Raw genomic sequence first — 22,667 nt, 5'->3', positions numbered from 1 at the left:
GAGAAAACTCTGAAGAAAAAAAAATACCCAAAAAACTTAGTAAGAGTTCTTTAGTTAGAATACAGACTGAATAATATGACCTAAAATAAATCACTGTCAAGTGCTACTATTTTTTGGTAATCAGTGGGATAATTATCAATTAACCAAGAGAGCATTAATATTGCTCTTAGCTTGACTGAGCTTCAGACAAATTTCTTTCTGACTGTAGGCCTTGATCAACTTTTTCTTAGAGCATTGACTTTAGAAATCTTATAATTGTAAATTCTATCTCTGAACCTTTGAGATGTAAATTTTTACAAAAACTCCTGACCAGTTTTACAACCCAGGAATGTCTTTTTTGAGAATTTGGGAATCATCCCTTTCTTTGAAATATGACCACAGAGAAAGACAGTGCCTCTATCTCCCATTCTCTGTGGGAGGCTAGGAGCCTAACTTCCCCAAGAGCCAAGTAGCAAACAGAGATGGCCTAATCAAATTGACCAACCTCCCCTGAAAAGTCCTCCAGCACATTTCCACTAGCCTATCCCAGTGCTTAAAAACTCTCATGCCATTTGTTTCAGTGGAATTGAGTTCAGTCTCTCTACCATATTGAAATAGCCTTGGCCCCCACTGCAATAGTCTTGAATAAAATCTTACTTAACTTTATTCTGCATAGTTTCTCTTGACACCATCATAAGGCAAAAGATGCTTCCTGTTGAAACATGACCCAAAAGTGAGATTCTCAAGGCTCATTTCAGGCAATTAAATGTGTCTTGAGCAAAGCTTCTAGTAGTTTTACTCCTTATGGCTGAGTAAATCTTAAGCTTATCATCTCTACATTTATGAATATAAAACTCTACTCAGGGCCTTTTTATGTGATGAACATAACCTTTTCAAAATTTGAGGAATGATAAAAGAATAAAACAAATTTTCTCAGTAGAAGTTAATAAAAGAGGTTATACATGGATGTTGTAATTCAGAATAATTTACATTTGATTTTGCAGGTCACTGCTCAAGCTTAGATGAGTAGCTCTGTTGTTGATTTGCTGACAGACGATTGAAACTTGCTTATACAGGCTGAGAAAACAAGGCATATACTGCTTGAATTTAAGGCAAACTCAAAACTGAAAGTTAACTCAGCCTAAATGCTGTGGGAAATTTTTCTTTGGAGGAAAAAGTAGTACATTACTGAGAATACATGATTTATCTCTTCAGAATTCAGTTGAATATGTTCAATTTTTAAGCATCACACTCAACTTCATCTGCACAATTATCTTTTTATATTTAATTATTGAATATAATTGTTCATTATAAAGAACTAAATGCAAAAGTCTCTGAGGGTTATTTTCATCCATAGAGGCATTGATAGTATTATAGTTTGCGGCATAGAATGACCACAATGGTCTTATTTTAGTTAAATATTGTATTTGAGTCACATAAAATTTAGGCCAACGGATTAATTTATTTATCATAGAAATAAGTAATTAATTCCTCAAAACTGACCAATCTACCATCAGAAGATTGTAAGTTGACAAATGCTCAAGAAGTGAAGAAAAAGCAGTTCTTCTGAATGTCTTTTGTTCTTTTACAAAGTAGACTTAAGGGAACTGTTACATATCTATAAACTAGAAACTCTCATGTAGGTCTTCTTTCAACTTTAGCAGATGCACCTACTCATCTAGAAAATTGGCGGTGGTAGGTTGCTTTTCTTCATCACAAATAGCTTGCCAACTTTCCATTTCCCAATTCCTAAAAGAGTTAAATATTCCCATTCATAAATGTATGTTTATCTTATACTAAGATAACACTAAAAATGTTGAAGTGCAGGTAAACACACTTGATATTGTCAAAGAACATGCTTCAAAATGACAAAGACTGCACGATCTTTCTGCATACTTCATTATACTTAGGTAACTGCGGTATCCACAACCTGTGATGATAAAGTTACAATTTTAATATTTTTTTTTCTGGTGTAAAAACAATTTTAGTGCAAAGAAGTCAAGAGATCAATATACAAAATTCAAATTATACAATATTCAAAATATACAAATTTGAAGGTAAAGATGTGGTCAATAAATGAATACTATTATTAGTATCAACTGTGATATTGTGATACTGCTTTAGACTAGAGCTGATGAGATGTGTTTGTGGAACTTGAACAGGGTTCTGACCAATTGGACTACAAATTCTTCTTTGCTGTCTAAAAACCTGCTGTGTGAACATAAAGAATTTAAGTGTTACAGACTGTTATAGCTCTCGTCACCTCAAATACAATATTGCTCCAAAGATATAAGAAAACAGTTCCTTCAATATTTTTTATGTAGGTAAAAATCTGGATTTTGGATAGTGCCAGAATTTTGCCTCATCAAGCTCAAAAGTTATTTCATAAAATCATTACATATTCTGTGATATATTTACATCTGTATGAATAGAGATACTTGAGAACACTTACGTAGTTTATTGTGAGTTTTTCTTCACAAAATATGAGGATTTTTACCACCAGCAGTATAAAAAAGGTGGGTCACAGTCATTTTAAAAGTGTATTTTGTTTAATAAGTGTGTTCCTTATTGTTTTTATATTGATAAGATGTATAGTAAATAACTTCTGAGACATCTCAGCACTGTGAATCTAAGAAAGCATTGTATCTTAAGATGGGACACATGAACTAGCTTCAGTGATAAAATACTGGTCAAATAGAAATGAGTAAGTGTAATGATAGTAAGTCTCAATGGTATACAAAACAATAGAAATGTAATATAAAATATTAGAAATTCAAGATGTGTCTCAGATATTTCAGCTGAAAGCCTACTTTGGATTTAAATTTGAGCTAAATCTACCCTTTCTTATCTTTCATAACATCCTCTATTTACTGACATTTTTTCATCCGCCTTATTAAGTTCACCTTATCAGTTTCTATGGTACCTACTTTGACTCCTTAGAGAGAAAGTCAATGTCTTATTATTTTTGATACATTCAACCAAGATTTGGCACAAAGAATATATCCAATAAATAATGGCTGATTATTGATTCTTTCCTTTTACTTACTAAACTGTGGTCAAATCTTTATACATTATTGTATTTTATTATGTGCTGTACCCCAGAGAGAAGGAATTTGAAGAATCATAAAACAGATATGAACATGAATCTTAATGAGAATAGATTAAAAAGAGAGAGAGGCACACATCTAAGTGATTATCTGGAGAGAGCCTTAAACAACAACAAAACCCTAAAATCAAGGCCCCGGCAGGTAAGAAGAGTGTGAGAATGTGACCGGGGGTGGGTGACTCTGGGACAGGAACAGTGTGCCAGAGCCCATATGGGAGGAGATGGTCATTTGTATGAAGTGGGGATATTGTCGAGGAGGTCATCTGTGGAGTCTCAAAGTACCTTTGTATAAATTATGTTTCAATTGCAAAATACAAAAAAAGAGTAACTTTATAGTGGCAAAGGTTTTTGGAAGACCCTGCCTAAATCAAGGATCAAAGTCAAGATCGTCAATACTAGGACATATTGAAATTGTAGGCCAGCTGTTGGAACGCAATGAGAAGAACACAGTATTACTTCTGACATTTTTGCTAATATGAGGAAACACTAGACAGACCCAAATTGAATGTCATTCTTCCCAACAATTGACCTATATTATTTAAAATTGTCCACATCATAAAAGTCAAGAAGCAACTATCACAGAGAAACAAAGAAAGTAAATGCAACATAGATTCTGAATAGTGTGTATCTCCTATAGAGAACATTGTTAAGACAACTGACTAAACTTGAAAAAAATCTGAAATGCAGATTTAAGTAATGAATCAATGTTAATTTCTTGACATTGATGAGTATACTGTAGTTATATGAGATAATATGCTTTCTTGAAGGAAATGCACTTGAATATTTAAAATATTGGGACATGTCAGCAACTCTCAATACATTCAGGAAAAAAATCTGTTAGTATATATATTTTTTAACTTTTTCTCTAAGTGTTACATTGTTTCAAATTAAAACATTTTTAAAAGTGAAAAGGTAGTATATAAATATTATATATTTTTACTTCACATCCATGACAGATTAATGAAAGAATGTGTGCTTCTTTCATTGATATATTATTAGCAACATGCATTAAATCAAGTATGAAAGTTAGAAGCATACTCTTCCTTTGGGGTAAACTGAGATTTCTCCATATGTGCTATTATTTTGTTAAAAAATAGTTGTTAAATTTGTTCAATTGAATGTAATGCCACAGTGAGTTTATTCTATGATGTGGCTATACATCTTATTTTTTCTTGCTACCTCCAAAGATAATAGAAACATAAAAAGCATATTAAAAAGACATACACAGCTAGGCACGGTGGCTCATGCCTATAATCCCAGCACTTTAGGAGGCCAAGGCAGGCGGATCACGAGGTCAGGAGTTTGAGGCCAGCTTGGCCAGCATGGTGAAACCCCATGTATACTAAAGATACAAAAAATTAGCTGGATGTGGTGGCGCACACCTGTAATCACAGCTACTCAGTAGGCTGAGGCAGGGGAATCAATGGAACTCAGGAGGTGGAGGTTGCAGTGAGCCGAGATCACACCATTGCATTCCGGCCTGGGCTATAGGGCGAGACTACATCTTAAAAGAAAAATAGATGTACGCATGGAAGAATTTCCCATGCAGGCTACCAGGTATGTTGACACCATATGGCCTGTCTGAATATCAATAGAGGTGCAATTGTGTGTATGTGCATGTCTGTGTGTGTGTGTGTGTGTGTTTGCATATCCATGTTATATATAATAGCTTTGAAAGTCTGGGGACCAGGGGCACCCAACTGCTCCTATTTCCTTCTAAAAGGACTCGTGAAGAAATGGCTGAATCTGAAATAGTGGAGTAACAAAGGTGGCCACAAAAATTTTGTTAAACCAGAAAGAGGAAGTGCCTCAGTACTACTGAAGATATGTCAAAAAGACACAATGCCCTGTGGGACAGGGACCCTGGCCAAATTCTGTACAAATTGGGCATCCAAATGTGTAATCATGACAATAAATTATACTGAAACAGAATCAAAAATTTCATAGCAATTAACAAAAATAGGAAGAAAGAAGTCATGCTTTTCTTGAGAAGAAAAAGTAAGTTAAACTTCAAAAATTTTTTTTACTGCCCTTACTATATGAAAAGTTTCAGATATGTATTGGAAGTGGAGTTAATATGTGCAAAGGTCTGGGGATTCAATATACTTATTGCCTCAAAGTACCTTTCCATAGTGTATTTATCATTCACAAAAGGAAATAAATGTTTCTCTTAGAGTAGAGAGATTATAGACAGTGCCTCCTTGAGTAAGCGATAAAAATAAGCATCACCAATACGGGAAAAAAATGACCTTCTATGTTTCTAGTATAATATAATGAGTAACACACCTGACCAAATACAATACCCTTTTGTAGTATTTTTACCAGAAATATTTAACTGACTTTATTTAACCACAACAGTGAAGTACATCTGGATTGCTGGAAATTCCACAAGCCACTGGCCTGAACTCCTCAATAATATCAATATCATAAATGACCCAAAAAACTGTAGGCGCTCTTCCAGATTTGGGAAAACTGATACTAAATGACAACAAAATGCAATCTGTGATAGCCTAGGTTAGTGGAAAAGCAGCTATAACAAAAATTTGGGGGACAACTTGGACATTTTGAAAATATACTATATATTAGATAATTCTATATCAATAGTAATCAACTTCCCTATATGTGATCATGCTATTGTAGTCATGTGGCAAATAGCCTTTTTTTTTGTTTTTGTTTTTGAGTTAGATGCTAAAGGCAAAATCAAAAAACATGGGGCGGGGAAGAAGTGGGAAAGGGAGAGGTGGGAGAGAAGAGAGAGAAGAGGGCTGGAAGAGGTAAAGCAAAGTGGCAAATGTTACCAATTGGCGAATCTTCAGTGAATGGTATACTGCAGTTATTATTTTATACCTTCTTATTTCCTGTAAATTTCTATTTTTCATAATACAATTTTAGAAAATATATAAACAAGTGGGCCACCTATATCAACTCACAATATATTCATTATTATTCATAATATTTCCAACTTTGTCCACTTTTGAAGTTTTCTAAAAATGCAGACACATATGCCTCCCTTAAAACTTGTGCCTGCTTCTCCACAAGCAAGGATATTTATATATATCCATAATTTCTGTGAACAGAAATTGCTATTTGTCTAACACTGATCATTGTAGTGTCATGTTCATTTATGATGCTATTTAGATAAATAAAATAATGCTCCATTTGTTATGCATTTTATTGCACTCTACTAAAATAAGCATTTAGAATTGATGTTTCAAATAAATGTTGAACTCATATTTGTTTATCTCTGTCATACATTCATAATAAAATAATATATTTTATTTGATGTTTCATGACATTTACTTTTATAATCTGAAAAATCACTTCAATTAATCTATGAAATATTCACAAATGCTATGTAGCTGAAAGAGAAACCATGTTTTAGAAGTATTTCACATTCTTAAAATGTGACAGCATTTTTTTCTAACTTAAAAGGCAAAGTCTCTTTTCCCATCACTTGAATCCAACTGTCCCTGTGAGTTGCTTTGGCTGTTAAAATATGGCAGAAGAAGTTGCATGCCAGGTCAGAGTCTAGGCCTCAAGAGGCTACATGTGCTTCATTGAGAGCTACATCACTCAAGGAAAGTATCAGGGTGTGAAAGTTGCAACGTCTCCGCCAAGTAACACCAGCATGGTCAAATATTCATATCCAAAGGCTGTCACCACATTTTTATTCAGTTATTTTCTGCTGCTTTTTCATTTTTCCACTATTCTTTTTATGTCTAAATATTATTATTTGTTTTATATATACTGTATAATAAATCATAAGTATGTTTTATGAAAACTTAGTTTGATGCTATCTACATCAGCCTTTTCTACTTCTGATATTTCATTGAAATTGTCATATACATGTGTGTATATATATAGATATATATAGATACAGATCATATATAGAAAGATACTTTATACATATTTTTCATATATATATATCTATCTATCTAGAGAGAGAGAGAATACCAATCTATAGTTAACCAATTCAAATAAACAAGCTCTGTAATAAATTCACAGCCACCAGGAAGAATGAGGTCATCAGATCTCACACCTTTCATTTAGCTGTCTGCAAAAGCATTCAAAACCTCCAAAGAAATATTTCCCCTTAGTAAAGAAGATAAAGATGATAGGGACATATACGTTCTTGGTTAATATTGTAGTATTATTTCTTGATTCACTTTTGTGTTTCCCTTTCTAACTCTCCTGTTCTTTTTAATTAAATGAGTTAGAAAAAAAGTGCTGAAGTAGAAGTAAAAGTGGAAATAATCTCATTTACCAGGTGGAATTCTCTTCTGCCTTGGCTCTAATAAATTATAAAGTCCCCAAACAGCCATGAATCTTCATATTAATGTTGAACATTTTGTGAAGGAAAAAATAAAACTTGGTTCAATAAAGCCAAACAACTCAGCAAAAATAAGTAAGTAAATAAAATTTACTTAAAAACTGTTGATATAGAGAGGCTGAAAAAATAAGATTAAAGCTGTTTTTTTAATGTTAAAAACATCAGATAATATGTATAGCTGCTAATATTCTTCATTTGTGTTTGCTAAAAGTTCTCAGAAAGGCCAAGGTTGAAGTCTCAACTTGGCATCTTTAAAATAGGGCTATAATAGGTGGAGTTCCGGAGTATGATAACAAAGAGCAAACCTAACCTTGTAGGAATTAAGAAGAAACTGTAGTAATTTTTTCTTAGCTCCTTCTATCTTTTTAGGTTATAACTGTTAGGATATTTGAGGCTGCTTTTGATTAATGATGCTTGGAATCAATGAAAGCAATTTAATGGAGCTTATTTATGAATGATTTTTAAAAACTAATACTTTTTATTGGGACAATTTCTGCTTGACATTTTGTGTTTTGACTGGCATTTTCCTGTTGCCAGCTGTCATAAAAAGGATTGCGACACATGCCGTTAGCAGCATATGCCTTTTTGGGTGCTGAACAGCGTTTTCATACCAAAAAATCAAATGATCCATAACATATTATGCTGTCATTTGAAAGCAGCATCAGAAATGAAACATTTTTCATGCCTGTAATATATTTAGTTCCCCAAGGCTCAATCTAGCATTTCCTCACTAGTTATGAAAATATAATAAGGTAAACGTTTATTCTTTTAACTCACACTATTAGGGTTTTCAGAATACTAATTTTTTTTTGTAAGAAAAGCTTGCAGGAATACATTTGGAATGTTCCAAAGAGTATTTTCTAAATAGTATATTATGACAATAGCGTATTCTTAATAGCATACTCTATTTTACAACTTTTTTTTTTTTTTTTTTTTTTTTTCTTGAGATGGAGTCTCGCTCTGTCGCCCAGGCTGGAGGGCAGTGGCAGGATCTCAGCTCACTGCAAGCTCCACCTCCCAGGTTCACGCCATTCTCCTGCCTCAGCCTCCTGAGTAGGTGGGACTGCAGGCACCCCCCACCCCGCCGGCTAATTTTTTGTATTTTTTAGTAGAGACGGGGTTTCACCGTGTTAGCCAGGATGGTCTCGATCTCCTGACCTCGTGATCTGCCCACCTTGGCCTCCCGAAGTGCTGGGATTAAAGGCGTGAGCCACCGCGCCCGTCCTATTTTACAGCTTTTTAAATAATCTTCTGTCCTTCAGGTATACCTTTACAAATACTTACTAAATGTCAATAATTATATATATATGTACATATATACACACACACATATTTATACATAATACAGACATAATTATATATACATAATTATACATATATACATATATACATAATTATACGTATACATATATACATGATTGTTATATATGTGTATATATATATACACACATATATAATATATATGTAATATGTTTATCTCCATGGAAAATGACACCTTGAAGACTATTTATTTAGCACTTTGCATTGGAGCTTACAATAATACATATGCAAAACAAAGAAATTGATTAAACTATAGTAAATGGTTAAATGCATTAGTAATTTGACTTAATTTGTTTTATAATATATATTAAATAATAGTTTAGGATTTAAGGTATAGAAATATTATTAAAACTTAAAAAACTAAAATTAGTAAAACTTCTTTTTACAATTTGACCCTCAAACCTCGATACTGTATTTAAACATAACTTATTTTTTATTTTCTCTCTTCATTTTATTTTACTGAATCTCTAGAAAACCAACATTGCATTTTTTTTCTAGAGAATAGTCTATATTTGTGTTTGTCAGACAAAAACACAGTTAAGCATGATTACTGCCATTCTATATTTCTAGAGTCTGATGACTAGAAAAAGTACTAAGCTGTATAAAAATATTGTTGGTGTCTTTTAATTTCTCTTAGTTAAAACAGGATTTGCCTTAGCAATTAATCTTAACCATTTCTCTGTTCTTCCCAGCATCTGCTTTAGTCCTTGACACAAAAGCACTAAATATTGTTTGAGGGATTCAATTTGTGAATAACAGAGGAAGCACATAAATATGTTACACAATGTTGCTTTTTATAAAAAAAATTTGAAAGCTGATTTATTACTGTAAAAATATTAAGCAAAGAGACATCATGTGATAGTTAATTTTATGTTTCAACTTGACTGGTCAAATACCCAGACAGCTGGTAAAACATTATTTCCAGGAGTGTTTCTGGAAGAGAAGAGCATTTGAAGAAATAGAATGAGTAAAGAAGATTCCCCTCACTAATGTGAGTGGGCCTCATCGAGTCTGTTGAGGTCTGAAATAGAAGACAAAGGTGGGAGAAGGGCAAATTCTGTTTCCCTCTCCTTGAGTTGACACATCCGTCTTCTCCTGTCCTCAGATGTCCGGAGCTCCTGGCTCTTGGACCTTTGGACTCTAGAACTTATACTAGAGGCCCTCCTGGTTCTCAGGCCTTCAGTCTCAAACTAAATTAAACCACTGGCTTTCTTGGTTCTCCATCTGGCAGACAGCAGATCGTGGGACGTTTTGGTTTCCATTGTCACATGAGCCAATTCCCATAATAATCTCCTCTTCTATGTCTGTATATATTCTATTGATTCTATTCTCTGAAGAACCCTAATACACATCATGATGAATTATGTGAATTATTAACATCATGAGCTGACTACTGCCTCTGAGAATCCCATAGTTCTTCAAGGCCCCTTGCATATCAAACATCACTTTAAAATGGAGGATTTAACACTCAGTGCCTACATCTGAAACGGAGGGTGCTTTTTGCCTAACTAAAGAGGTTTTGATTAGGCAGTTAAGATGCTGATTCCCTAGTCCCAACCTTAGTGAATGTGAAATATTAAGTCCTCATTAGTTGCCAGCACTTTTCATATGTGGATCTGGAGTGAGACATTGAGCAAGGATCAAATTTGCACTCTGTTTTCCACCTGGAGACCAAATGTGCTTCTAATTGGTGGATGCCTTACTGAAAATAGCTTTTAATACACAAAGACAGATAAGTCAGAAATGTGATATGAGTCGGTGCTTGTCCAGATATTACCCAGATTTGTAAAGTGATTTTTAAGAGAAGACTAAGAAATTTACCTTAAATGTCTTATGACCAGACCATTAGGAGGTTTGAGTACTTTGTTGTGTATGCTTGTCAGTGAGGAGATGGTTCAGAAGAAATAAATTAAACTTAGAATGTTTTAAGCTGAAGGTATCATTGAGCAGGCATTTGGTTATAAATCAAAATCATTTATATTTCATGAAAAGGATTTTGTTTCTCTTGAAGCAAGGCTGATGCATGCCTAAATATTTTATTCATAGTACACTAATCACAACTGTTTTGTATCATTGCTTACTAAGGTTATGGCATATAAGCAGAGAAGGAGACTAATGATGAGGTTATTTAGATAAGATGAAAACAGTGCTTTTGAATGAAATTTGTAAATAATGTAACACAAAAACATTGTTAAGAATAATAATCTACATGATAGTTTAAATTTGGTGCATATAAGATCAGTTAACTGATATCCTAATGATATGCTCTCACACATGGCCTGAAAGCATTTCAAAAATGGGTTATAATTTAAACTTTATGTTTAGTTTTAATTAAAGCATATTTTGAACATATAAAATAAAGTATAAAGTTAAATTGAATAGTGATAAGGTGTGGGGATTTATTAATATGATATTTATTAAAGAATTATTGCCTGTGTACATATAGTATATATTACTGAATCAAAATAAATTATATCTCTTTTCTTTAAAGAAGTATGTTGGCCGGGTCCAGTGGCTCACACCTGTAATCCCAATCCCAGTGCAAGGCGGGCGGATCACAAAGTCAGGAAATCGAGACCGTATTGGCTAACATGGTGAGACCCCATCTCTACTAAAAACAAAAAAATAAAAAATAAAAAAATAAAAAAAATTACCCGGGCATGGTGGCGGGCGCCTGTAGTCCCAGCTACTCTGGAGGCTGAGGCAGGAGAATGGCATGAGCCCGGGAGGCAGAGCTTGCAGTGAGCCGAGATCGCACCACTGCACTCCAGCCTGGGCCACAGAGCGAGACTCTGTCTGGAAAAAAAAAAAAAAAAAAAGAAGAAGTATATTTTAAAAAAAAGGGAGAAAGAAGAAACATTTGATGTTCAACTGAGGTTGTTATCTGTCACTTCATATGAAAAGGAAACATATCCTGTATACTTTAAGTTGCTTATAAAATCCATCATCTTGCGTCTAGCTATGTGTCAGAGAATCTGTATTCCCTATGGATTAAAGGAGAAGATCATATTTTGGCTAAACATATTTGTAAAAGAATATGAGTAAACTGGAAGAAAAAATAAAAAGCTTAGTGAGAAAATGAAACAAAAATTCTGAAAAGCATCTGATTTAATTGGAAAGCGAAAATAAATGACAAGTAAGTTCTGTCTGTTTATTTTTTTCTTAAATTGTCAATGAGTTTTTCCATGGTAACAGATTTGGTAACGTAAGTTTGGACAAAAGCAAGAGCGAATTAATAATGGAAGTGTTTTGTAAGGAGCAAATTGCTCAACATAAAATATAAGGGGGAAGAAAGAAAATATTTTTTTAATATTTTTTAAGCTTTTTGTCTCAGTCTTAATTTCTGACAATAGAAAAATATTTGGATCTGGCCAGGTGTGGTGGCTCACACCCGTAAACTGAGCACTTTGGGAGGCCAATGTGTGTAGATCACTTGAGGCCAGGAATTTGAGACCACCTGGCCAACATCATGGTGAAACCCTGTCTCTACTAAAAATACAAAAATTAGCCTGGCATGGTGGCACATGCTTGTACTCCTAGCTACTCATGACACTCGATCTCGGCTCACTGCAACCTCCGCCTCCCAGGTTCAAGCATGAGAAGGAAGGAAGGAAGGGAAGGAAGGGAAGGAAGATGTTTGGATTTAAGAAGAGGTAGATATCCAATGGGCTAAAAAATAATGAGTGAGATCAGAAAGAGAATGAGAATTGCTTGAACCTGGGAGGTGGAGGTTGCAGTGAGCTGAGATTGTGCCACTGCACTCCAGCCTGGCTGACAGAATAAAACTGTCTTGAAGAGAGAGAGAGAGAGAGAGAAAGGAAAGAGAGAAAGAGAAAGGAAGGAAGGAAGGAAGGAAGGAAGGAAGGAAGGAAGGAAGGAAGGAAGGAAGGAGGGAAGGAAGGAAGGAAGGAAGGAGGGAAGGAAGGAAGTGGGGAAGGAAGGAGGGAAGGAAGGGAAAGAAAAAGAAGGAAAGAAGGAAAGAAGAGAAAGAAAGAAAGGAAGGAAGTAAAGAAAGAGAAGGAAAGAAAGATGAGAAAGAAAGAAGAGAAAGAGAAGAAAGAAGGAAAGAAAGAAAGAGAGAGGGAGGGAGGAAGGGAAGGAAGGAAGGAAAGCAGGAAGGAAGGAAGGAAGGAAGGAAGGAAGATAGATGTTTGGATCTAAGAAGAGGTGGATATCCAATAGGCTAAAAAATAATGAGTGAGATCAGAAAGAGAATGAAATTGTTATCTACTTATATTTTTTGTAACATTTCCTTATGGAGGACTGAATATATAAATGGACAATAGTTAGGCTACATATGAAAATGGAAACCCAAGCCACATCTGCTGCAATTGGGCCAGAACAGTCAGGAGTTGGTCAACAACTGCCAACTTTTATAATTTTTGTCACTTCCTCTCTACCTCTCATCTAGCTCAGGACCAACCAGAGAAAGCCAAATATGTTCTCCAAATCAGTAATGTGGGGAGCTTCATTTCTTGCTAGTCCACTTCCATCTTCGCCAAGTGAACACCCTCCATTCAGAGCCTACCTAAAGCCTTCCCTTTGTTTCACTGGAAATCTTTTCTACTCCCCTGCTTGTCTTGAATTTCTGCCAAATGTAAGTGATGGTGGGTAACTCCGTTGATATAGCAAGCTCTGGAAAAATTGTCTGTATTTGTTTGTATTTGGTTTGTCTATGTTTATTTCTACATCTAAAGTCCTCACAAATTTATATTCCTTTGTAATTGACTATAATCCATTGTCAAATTACAACTGTGATATTATTGTTCTTATAACTTCGTGTTGAACTCAGTGCTAGAGTCACTTCATAATTAGTATTCTTTTATTTTAATTGAAGCTTCAAGTAAGCATATTAATAATCTACCTCCTTTAGAGTTCTTCACTGTATTTTATCTTGAGAAATGTTGTGGTTGGTTGCCTTTCTTCCACGATTACAGATTATGTATGTCTGACTAGATAGAGTCACTAGGGTGGCTTGTGAGAAGTAATCATTCTACCCAGATTCAAATCATTTCTCTTCACTTGCCTGGACCTCCGTTTATAACCTACTAAAGAAGAATATCAGCCTATATTATATATATATATATATATATATATATATATATGTTTGTTTTTTCTTTTTGCAATATTAAAACTTATATTTTAGACAAATATCTATTTGCTTCACTCACATTTTTCACTTAAATATCCTAAATATCTCTCCCCCAAAATAGGAGATTTCAATGAAATTTTTATATCCCTAAAAGCGACTTAAAACCCCTCATGTATAAAAAATTCAAAATTGTCACTATTTATTAAAAAAGACTCCAATTTTTCCTACCAATGAATCACTCCTTTAATCCTTGTCCACAGGCTAGGAATAGTGGTTCACGTCTGTAATCCCAGCACTTTGGGAGTCTAAAGCAGGAAGATTGCTTGAGGTCACAAGTTTGAGGCCAGCTTGGGCAGCATAGCAAGACTTCAGCTCTATTAAAAATTAAGAAAATTAACCAGGCATGATGGTGCAGGCCTGTAGTCCAAGCCACTTCAGAGGCTCAGGCAAAAGGATCCTTTGAGTGACGGAGTGAGACCATGTCTCAAAAAAACAAAAACTATTGCCCACACTCTCACTAATGCTATCATCCCAAAACACCAATGTCATCTAATATTTTACCTAATTTAAACCTTTATAAAATCATGATTTTGTGGAGGAAAATTCCAACATTTTTTATTATGATAATTATTCATTAAGGTAACTACCAGTACAGAAACTCCTTAAGTATAGAAATTTCATTGTACTCTTCATTGAATTCATAGGCCCTACCACAGAATGAAAAATTTGGTAAGCATTCAAAAATGTAAGTAATAACAGAATGGAAGATAAATTTAACTCTGGGTTTTAACAGGAATTGAAAATTGTGTTAGTAATTTTTTTGCATTGATATAAAGGAAGAACTGAGACTGGATAATTTATGAAGTAAAAAGGTTTAATAGATTCCCAGTTCTGCTGCTGCACAGGAAACACAGTGGTGGCTTCTGCGTGGCTTCTGGTGAGGGCTTCAGGAAGCTTTTACTCAAGGCAGAAGGCAAATGGGGAGCAGGCATATCACGGGGAGCAGGCATATCACATGGCAAGAGCAGGAGCATGAGACAGAGGAGGAAGAGGCCATATTCATTTAAACAACCAGGTCTCCTGTGAACTCAGAGCAAGAACTCACTCATCACCAAGGGGATGGCACTAAGCTATGCGTGAGGGATCTGTCCTCATAATCCAATACCTCACACCAGGCCCCTCTTCAACACTGGAGATTACATTTCAACATAATACTTGGAGGGGACAATCACCTAAACCATATCAAAAGTTGCACTACAATTGGTGAGATATGATTTGACTGTGTCCCCACCCAAATCTCACCTTGAATTGTAATAACCCCCATGGGACAAGGGCAAGGCCAGGTAGAGATAGTTGAACCATGGGGGCAGCTCCCTCCATACTGTTCTTATGGTAGTGAGTAAGTCTCATGAGATCTGATGGTTTTATAAAGCAGACTTCTCCTGCATATGCTCTCTTGCCTGCCACCATGTAAGATGTCCCTTTGCCCTTCCTTCATCTTCTGCCATGATTGCGAGGCCTCCCCAGCCATGTGTAACTGTAAGTCCATGACACCTCTTTCCTTTATCAATTACCCAGTCTCAAGTATGTCTTTATTAGCAAGATGAAAAGGGACTAATACATAGTGACATTGGATAAATTTCTCCCATTAATGGTCTTCTTAAGTGCAAATTTATCACCTACATAGTGACAAAATTTTAAAGAATTCTTCGGAAAAAGAAATACAAGTTGACAATAAAGTCCCATTAATATTTTGATCTGCAAAGAAAGCTGGAGGTTGTCCTTGGTCTTATCAGTTCACTCCATGATATTAACAATCCCCTGACATCTATAATTAATACTCAGCTCGTTAGCATTTTGAAATATTATTTTGTGAACATTCTTCCCAAAAGTATGGTATATTTGTTTTCTTTAACAGGTTTCAGCAAATAAAGTATTGTTTACACTAGAAAAAAATCATACAATTAATTATTTGCCTAATTATTCATAATGTTGCTCTAATAGATCATGCAGCTAAATAATGTCTTAGGAGTAAGATACTTTTAGGTTAAACTTTCCAACACATTTGCATACTTTTCAGTGATAAAATTAAAGCAATCAATGATGAGAAAATGTTTTTGAAAAAAACATATAAAATACAAAATAAGTGAGATGTAACCCCAAAATATGGAAAATACAGAAACAAATAATAATTGTGATATTTTAATATTCTAAAACAAATAAAATATAATGGATTCTAAGTTAAATCTATATTTAAAACATGTTTTAAACATGAAAAAATAAAGCCAATATATTAAGATTTGCTATATGCTTAAACACAGTTGATCACCTGAAATTTTTTCTAATTGTGTAACTATTTATTTTTCCAAAAATGTGATACTGTTTTTAATTGCCTAATGAATAATTAAATGAAATTGTTTATAATATTGAAAAGAATTTTTAAATTTTTTTGAGTTTCTGATCTCAGTATTACAGTTAAGTAGAAATTATGCTGTTAGGTTATTATGTATAGGTAATGTGTGATAATTAAATTCTTTTTTGAGAAAACTTATTTTTGTGTGAGTCTCCCAGCATCTATGAATGATGTAATATCAAGTTAAAAGGGAAAAGAGAAGTGCTGCTTCACTTTTGAGAAAGAAGCTACAACTTCCTTCTCTCTTGCACTAAGTACTTGTCTCCTGAAAGTGTTATTGACACTTACTTATACTTATCTGTACCTCAATTTCCTGAATTATAAAATGGGATTTTAGAACTAAAATATTAAATATACTAATATTAAAAGGCTCAAAATAATTTTTCTTATTTTTCTTGCCTTAGAGTTTATATTAAGACTGTTGATTTGATTTTGTTAGTGTTTTTTTTCCAATTCTGAAAATATGACACTTCTTCAAGAATTACGTGTGTGTGTGTGTGTGTGTGTGTGTGTACGTGTTTGTTGGTTTTCTTCTCCATGGGGACAGATATTATTCTTCTATTATTGTTAATATGTAACCAAATTAAACTTATGTAATAAATAAAATCTTCACACTAATAAACATTAATGCAATTAATCAAAATTTTTAAAAATCTGTATTTGCAGTTACTTAATCTACTTTCGTTTCATAATTAAAATATTCAACTCATTTTCACTTATTCATTCTCATTAATTTACTATGAGAATACCTTCTGCTAATTGAAAATATATCTGCATTTCAGTGTTTTTGTCCTTTCCCTTATGTCTTATGTCATGGTTGATATATAAGATATATATAAGACACATAGTAAAATACATATAAGGGAAAGTTTTTCACACACAATGTAACATATAAGATACAAGAAACAGAAATGATAAAATCTATGTGAACTGCTTGATTTCCCAAGTGACTCTGCCACTGATTAGTATATATGCATTTGTAGACAGACCGTAAATTTGGAAGAGTTAGCTTTTTTTAAAAAAATCCTATCTTTTGGCACACCAGCATGAACAGGTGTCGCAAAATGTACAGAGACATGTGGAGTCAATGTGGCAAAGCTGTCAGAAAAGATAGACTTCCCTGTGCTCTTCCAACTTCACAGATGTTGTAAGGAAAATTCTGCAAGATGCCTTGCTTAAACTTCATATTACCTAGCTCCTCAGGCTGCTGCCAGTGCTGCCAAGGGTCCTACCAATCCTTGAGTAGGCTGTATGCCATGGAAACAGATGGGCAAAATTACAAGGCACTACAATATAAGTCCTGAAGATGAAATATATGTTTCTAAAGATTGTCATCTCAGGTGGGAACATTGAAATGACTGCTATGTGTAGAGCAGGTATTTTTAATCAGTGGCAAATTCAAGTTAGCTTTAAAGGAAAACAAAACTAAAAAAAAAATTGTAAAACCACTTCTATATTATATAACCTGATTGCTCCTAGTTACTCTATTTCTCAGAGTATAACAGCATGCATTTTTCTTCCATATTTCTAATTCATTATTTTCCTAAAGAACTCACTATTGCTTATTAAAAGCACTTTCACTGTTCCTTCTTTCTTTCTTTGCTTCTTCACACCTACACTATTCACACGTCTCCTTACACACTTATGCTTCTTATTCAATCTTGCTCCATTTGACTTCATAAAGCGTAACACCAACAGTAACCTCTTTCTACGCAAACAACATTGATTTTTCTGTCTAGTCTATAGTCTAGTCTGTAACACATAAGTAAACTCTTTTTACAATTTAACTCTAATAGGTAGGAACAGCTCCTGTACCATAGGAGTTAGTAAGCTCTCGGCATAATGTGATTTCTTTACCCATCTACCCTGGGAGTTTTCTTCTTTACTATTTTGTTGTTATTGTTGCTCTTGAAGTCTTTCTCATTCTTTAGGTCCAACTGAAGTGCCATTTTTCTTGGGCAAATAAACACAACTATTTTTTTTTTCTGTATTCTCACTGTATTTTTTTTTTTTTTTTAGAATTCGACAATAATTCTTATTTCATTCTTCCTTGTGTTATAAGTATTTTTGGTACTTCCCTTTCTCTGTAGTCAAAATATAATCATACTTTACAGGGACATTGTTTGGCTTAACTTTATATTCCTCTTATAAGGAAGATTTTGGGTATGTAGTAGAGACTTATTGAATGTTTTCTTACCGAACATAATTTGAATAAAGCATATTTAAATGGACAATAATATTCTAATTATTCCATGTGAGAAATCTCATAAGATTTCTAACCATGAACTTTGAGGATATTAAAGATCTCTAAAAATTTTATAAGCACACTTATCAATTTGAATTAGCATTCAATTGATTTAGGGCTAAAAGTCCATCAAATATAACCATAAAGGCAAAGATGTTAGGGGGACTATTAAGTATTTGCTTTATTTTTGGCATAGAATTAAAAACATTCAAATTGTGAAAAAGGAAGATATCTATGAAATATAAAGTAATAAGAAGTAGCTTAATATTCCCTGGCAAGCATAGCACGTCAGACAAAAGAAATAAAAATAAAATGTTTATTACATAATACTAATGAACTCACTAAAATGTTAAGCTAATCTCTATATAGTTGCAGCTGGAAACTTTTCAAATTTGAAGAACAAAAATATATTCTATTTATTGCTTTTATGTATGTTTTTTGTATATTATCTCATGAATTTTGACTATGAGCAAAATGTAGAAATTATTTTTCCATGGTAAAGTTGAAGAAATAGCATCAGTTAAGAGTTGATTTTTTTTTCCCACAGGTATATCTAATTCTCAAGTTTAAGCATCATTGATTGCTACGTCTGCACAAAATATAGCCCCCAATCTACAATCTAGTTTTAATAAATTCCAGCAGAACTTTTCCTGCAATATTTTAAGGCTGTGTTTTCACTATGCCTCCACCTCTCCTTTATTAGTGAGACAACAAATTATTTTATTTCTGGTCTCAAAATATACAGAAGTAATAACCTCACTCAAAACATTTGGACTCTATTAAAATAATTAGCTTTATAATTTTAAAATAAGTAAATAAAAATATGTAGCAGTACCTAAATACATTGCATATTTGAAAATATTGTGAAATTCAAAGTAAGTTGCCAAACCTTTGACATTCTTGGGAGAGTCCTACAAACTCATGTGACCTTTTGCTGATCTATAACACTTATGTCAAAACCATTCTTAATGTTTTAATTTCAAATAGAATGTTCAAAACTTTGATTTAGATTCCAGATCTTTGCTGGCATACAATGACACTTCCTTCAAAACAGTCAAAATTAATTAAATGCTTATTAGTTACAATAGGTAGGAAGAAATAAGGTGGCTAGTTGCCCGTATGACTGTATAGTTAACTAACGTGGAATAGCATCAAACAGATTGATCAGAGAAAAAATAAGTACTAGAAGAATATACTAAGAAATAAGTTATAAAATGCGAGTGATATAGAAAGCAGAAGATATGATTCTTATTGCATGCATAGGAATAGGGTATAAGAACAGGAATAGGAAAAAGGATAGAAGATATGATTCTTATTCTATAGCAGTAAATATGATTCCTATTGGTGGCAACAAACAGCTTATTTAAACAAGGACATCAAATAATCATTGTGAAAATGTGTGTAATTTTCCCTCTTAAATTATGAGTATTTCAAAAAATTATATATAAATTTCAAAAAAATGTCAGATTGGCAGAGAAGCAACATCCTAAAAAGTGAAAACTACAGCACTTTAAAGTTGTGTATAAACAAATGAAACAATGAATGAAAACAAGTTTTAGTAGCTTCCAATTATTTATTGATTATGGTGTGGCAAGCTATGTATCAAAGACATTATATACGTTCATAGGTTGAATTCTGTAACTAATCTGTAGGATAAGTGTCAGACATACTTTCACATATACATTTTATAAATAAAGATACAGACTCAGTTTAAGTAGCATGCTCAGGAAAATATGGGTAGCAAATTGGAACTTCAAAATTTTAACTCGGATTTACTGATTTCAAAGCCTTTCATTATAAACCTAAGAGGCAGATGCACAGAAATATGTTTGTCTGCAAAGAGTTATGCATTTTTATGACTGTATTTAAAGAAGTAATACATTGCCAAAGACATGAAGGTTGTATACCTAATGTGTTGTGATTCATTGTATATTTAATCTATTTGTAACAGTCCTTGGTGCACAGTAAAAACTCAAAAAGTATTATTTTAATTTTTATTGTTGATACAATGCTGAACAATTGAAAATACAAGATTTTAAAAAAGGAAAATTTTATTCAAGTCATATACTTGTAAAAAGGTAGATAACTGAGGTCTAACACTAAATCTATTTTAGTTTCTTAATTATTCAATTTAGTGGGGTAGATGACCAAAATGAAGCAAATAGTGACCATGTAGTCACTATTTTCAGGAATGTTTATACAGAGCTTATTTCTTTATAGCATTAATTTAGATTAGCATCACCTCTACCTAGCACTACGGAAAATTGACTGATACAAGAGCGTTGGAGGTGTCAAAGCGTAGATTGCATGATAACACACAGCAGGCAAACCCAGTCTTTCGCCTGAATATGATATGCTTATCCAAGTTGTAGTGGTGATTGCACAAATCTATGACTTACAATAATTTCCTTGCATTTAATCTATTCAATATTTAATGTATAAAAATTGTATAGATGGATTATATTGAGTATATCATATTTTTATTCTAATATGTGTAAAACATAGGTATTTCCACTAGAGAAAAAGTGTTATCTATTTTATCAAAATATAATATTAAGCTTATTAAATGATATTATAATCTTTATTATAGGATTTAGCCAGACTATAAGAGGACTGCTGCTCTTCCTTGACTATAAAACCAAGTATGAACATAAAGAATCAAAGTTAAAAAGAGGGCTGTTAGAATTCCTTTGAAGAATGTAAAAAGACTCAATTTTTGCTACCATGGCGGTGGAGTGAAATTGGAGATTATCCACTATGGGAGTAGCGAGGTTTTAAGGTGAAGCATTCAAAAAGCTCTTCTTTGAATACACTTGTTGTGCTTTTGATCTTTTCTGGGGAATAAAAAAAAAAGAGAGAGAAAAAAAATCACATGTTATGCCGAATATGACAAGAGCTTTAGACATAACTGGAATTGCACTGCATTAAATCTATGGCATTAAAAGATATAAATATTGCACAAGTGATGGTTTGGAAGTAGCTGAATGGTAGTCAAGTGTAAAATGTACTATCTATTTTTTTGCACAATTTCTCAAATGACATGAGCAGTACAGAATTCAGTGCAGTGGTTGTAACCAATTTTATGAATTTTATTGACAATTGAAATAGTCTTATAGCAAGATATATTCTGACAGCTGTTCTCTGATATGGTCTGCTTTCTAGACAGCAATCAAATGACAGTTGTTTTTTTTTTTTTTTACTATTGCTGTTATGTTTTCTGTAGTTGCAACATAGCATATTTAGATATTCTGTTGTCAATACTGAAAATAAAAATACATAATCAGACCACCTACTTCTTCATTTTACAATCTGTTAACAATGGAGATAAATTTATAATACTTTTGGCAAATCTGTGTTGAAATATCTTTCTAACATGCAATAAGGAACTAAATACTTCAAAGGATAAATGGGGTTCACCGTAAGCTTGAAAATCAAGAAAGTTACATGTATCTAAATTGCCATCCAACTAAACAGGCTATTTCAATTAAATAATAATTGCATTTGAAAAGAGCAGTTTCAGTTCTTTTTATAAGGAGTCATGAGCATTCCAGGAAGATGAGTCTTCTTGGTTCTCATAGGACTGACCTTTCCACATGAATCAACTCTTTTTAATATTCCCAAAAAAACTTCTTTTCCTTCCATGTGAAAAAAGGAAAATTGTAATAACTTTAGAGATCTTGACAAACACTTTCTTAAACACTGCCTGACAGGTACATTGATGATTTCTGGAAAAAGATTAAAATGAAAACCCATTAGTGGGAAAAGGAGAGAAACTGAATTATCGATGTCCAGGCAGAAAGATCATCTGTTGAGATAAAGTCAACACTGAAAACATGCTTAAGGAACACCAGGATTTTCCAGCCCAAAACCCTCATTTAGGCCAATGTTACTCCTGAACTGGAAAAAGAAAGCGTGTGTTTCACCTTGCTAGTAAGTTGAGATTTGTATTCGAATTGTTGTGACCGTATGCTTATAAGACAAAACATGCGCATATGTGAGGCTGTGTCGGCATTTGGTGGAAAAGTGAAAAATTCGTCATGAATTTGTCTTATTTATATAATTTCTATCAGACATCCAGCTAATATAAAAATAAAGAGAGCTTTTTTTCAATTACCTTTTTACAATAGCGATATGTGGGATTATGGGATGACTCTTGTTGGCCACTGTTCTGGTAATAAGTTT

At 33.4% G+C, this 22,667-nt stretch overlaps 1 long non-coding RNA gene across 1 annotated transcript; it reads left to right on the top strand.

The window, feature by feature from the left end:
* Window positions 1-3,096: 3,096 nt before the first annotated feature.
* On the top strand, window positions 3,097-13,597 carry LOC129533047 (uncharacterized). The gene is made up of 4 exons (XR_008679060.2): window positions 3,097-3,227; window positions 11,227-11,329; window positions 11,695-11,871; window positions 13,147-13,597. It is a non-coding gene; the product is annotated as an uncharacterized lncRNA (long non-coding RNA).
* Window positions 13,598-22,667: the final 9,070 nt, after the last annotated feature.

Source organism: Gorilla gorilla, chromosome 3 (genome assembly GCF_029281585.2).
Source record: "Gorilla gorilla gorilla isolate KB3781 chromosome 3, NHGRI_mGorGor1-v2.1_pri, whole genome shotgun sequence".
Classification (NCBI taxonomy): domain Eukaryota; kingdom Metazoa; phylum Chordata; class Mammalia; order Primates; family Hominidae; genus Gorilla; species Gorilla gorilla.
Note: the sequence above shows the minus strand (reverse complement) of the source record. Positions and strands in the feature narration are given on the sequence as shown.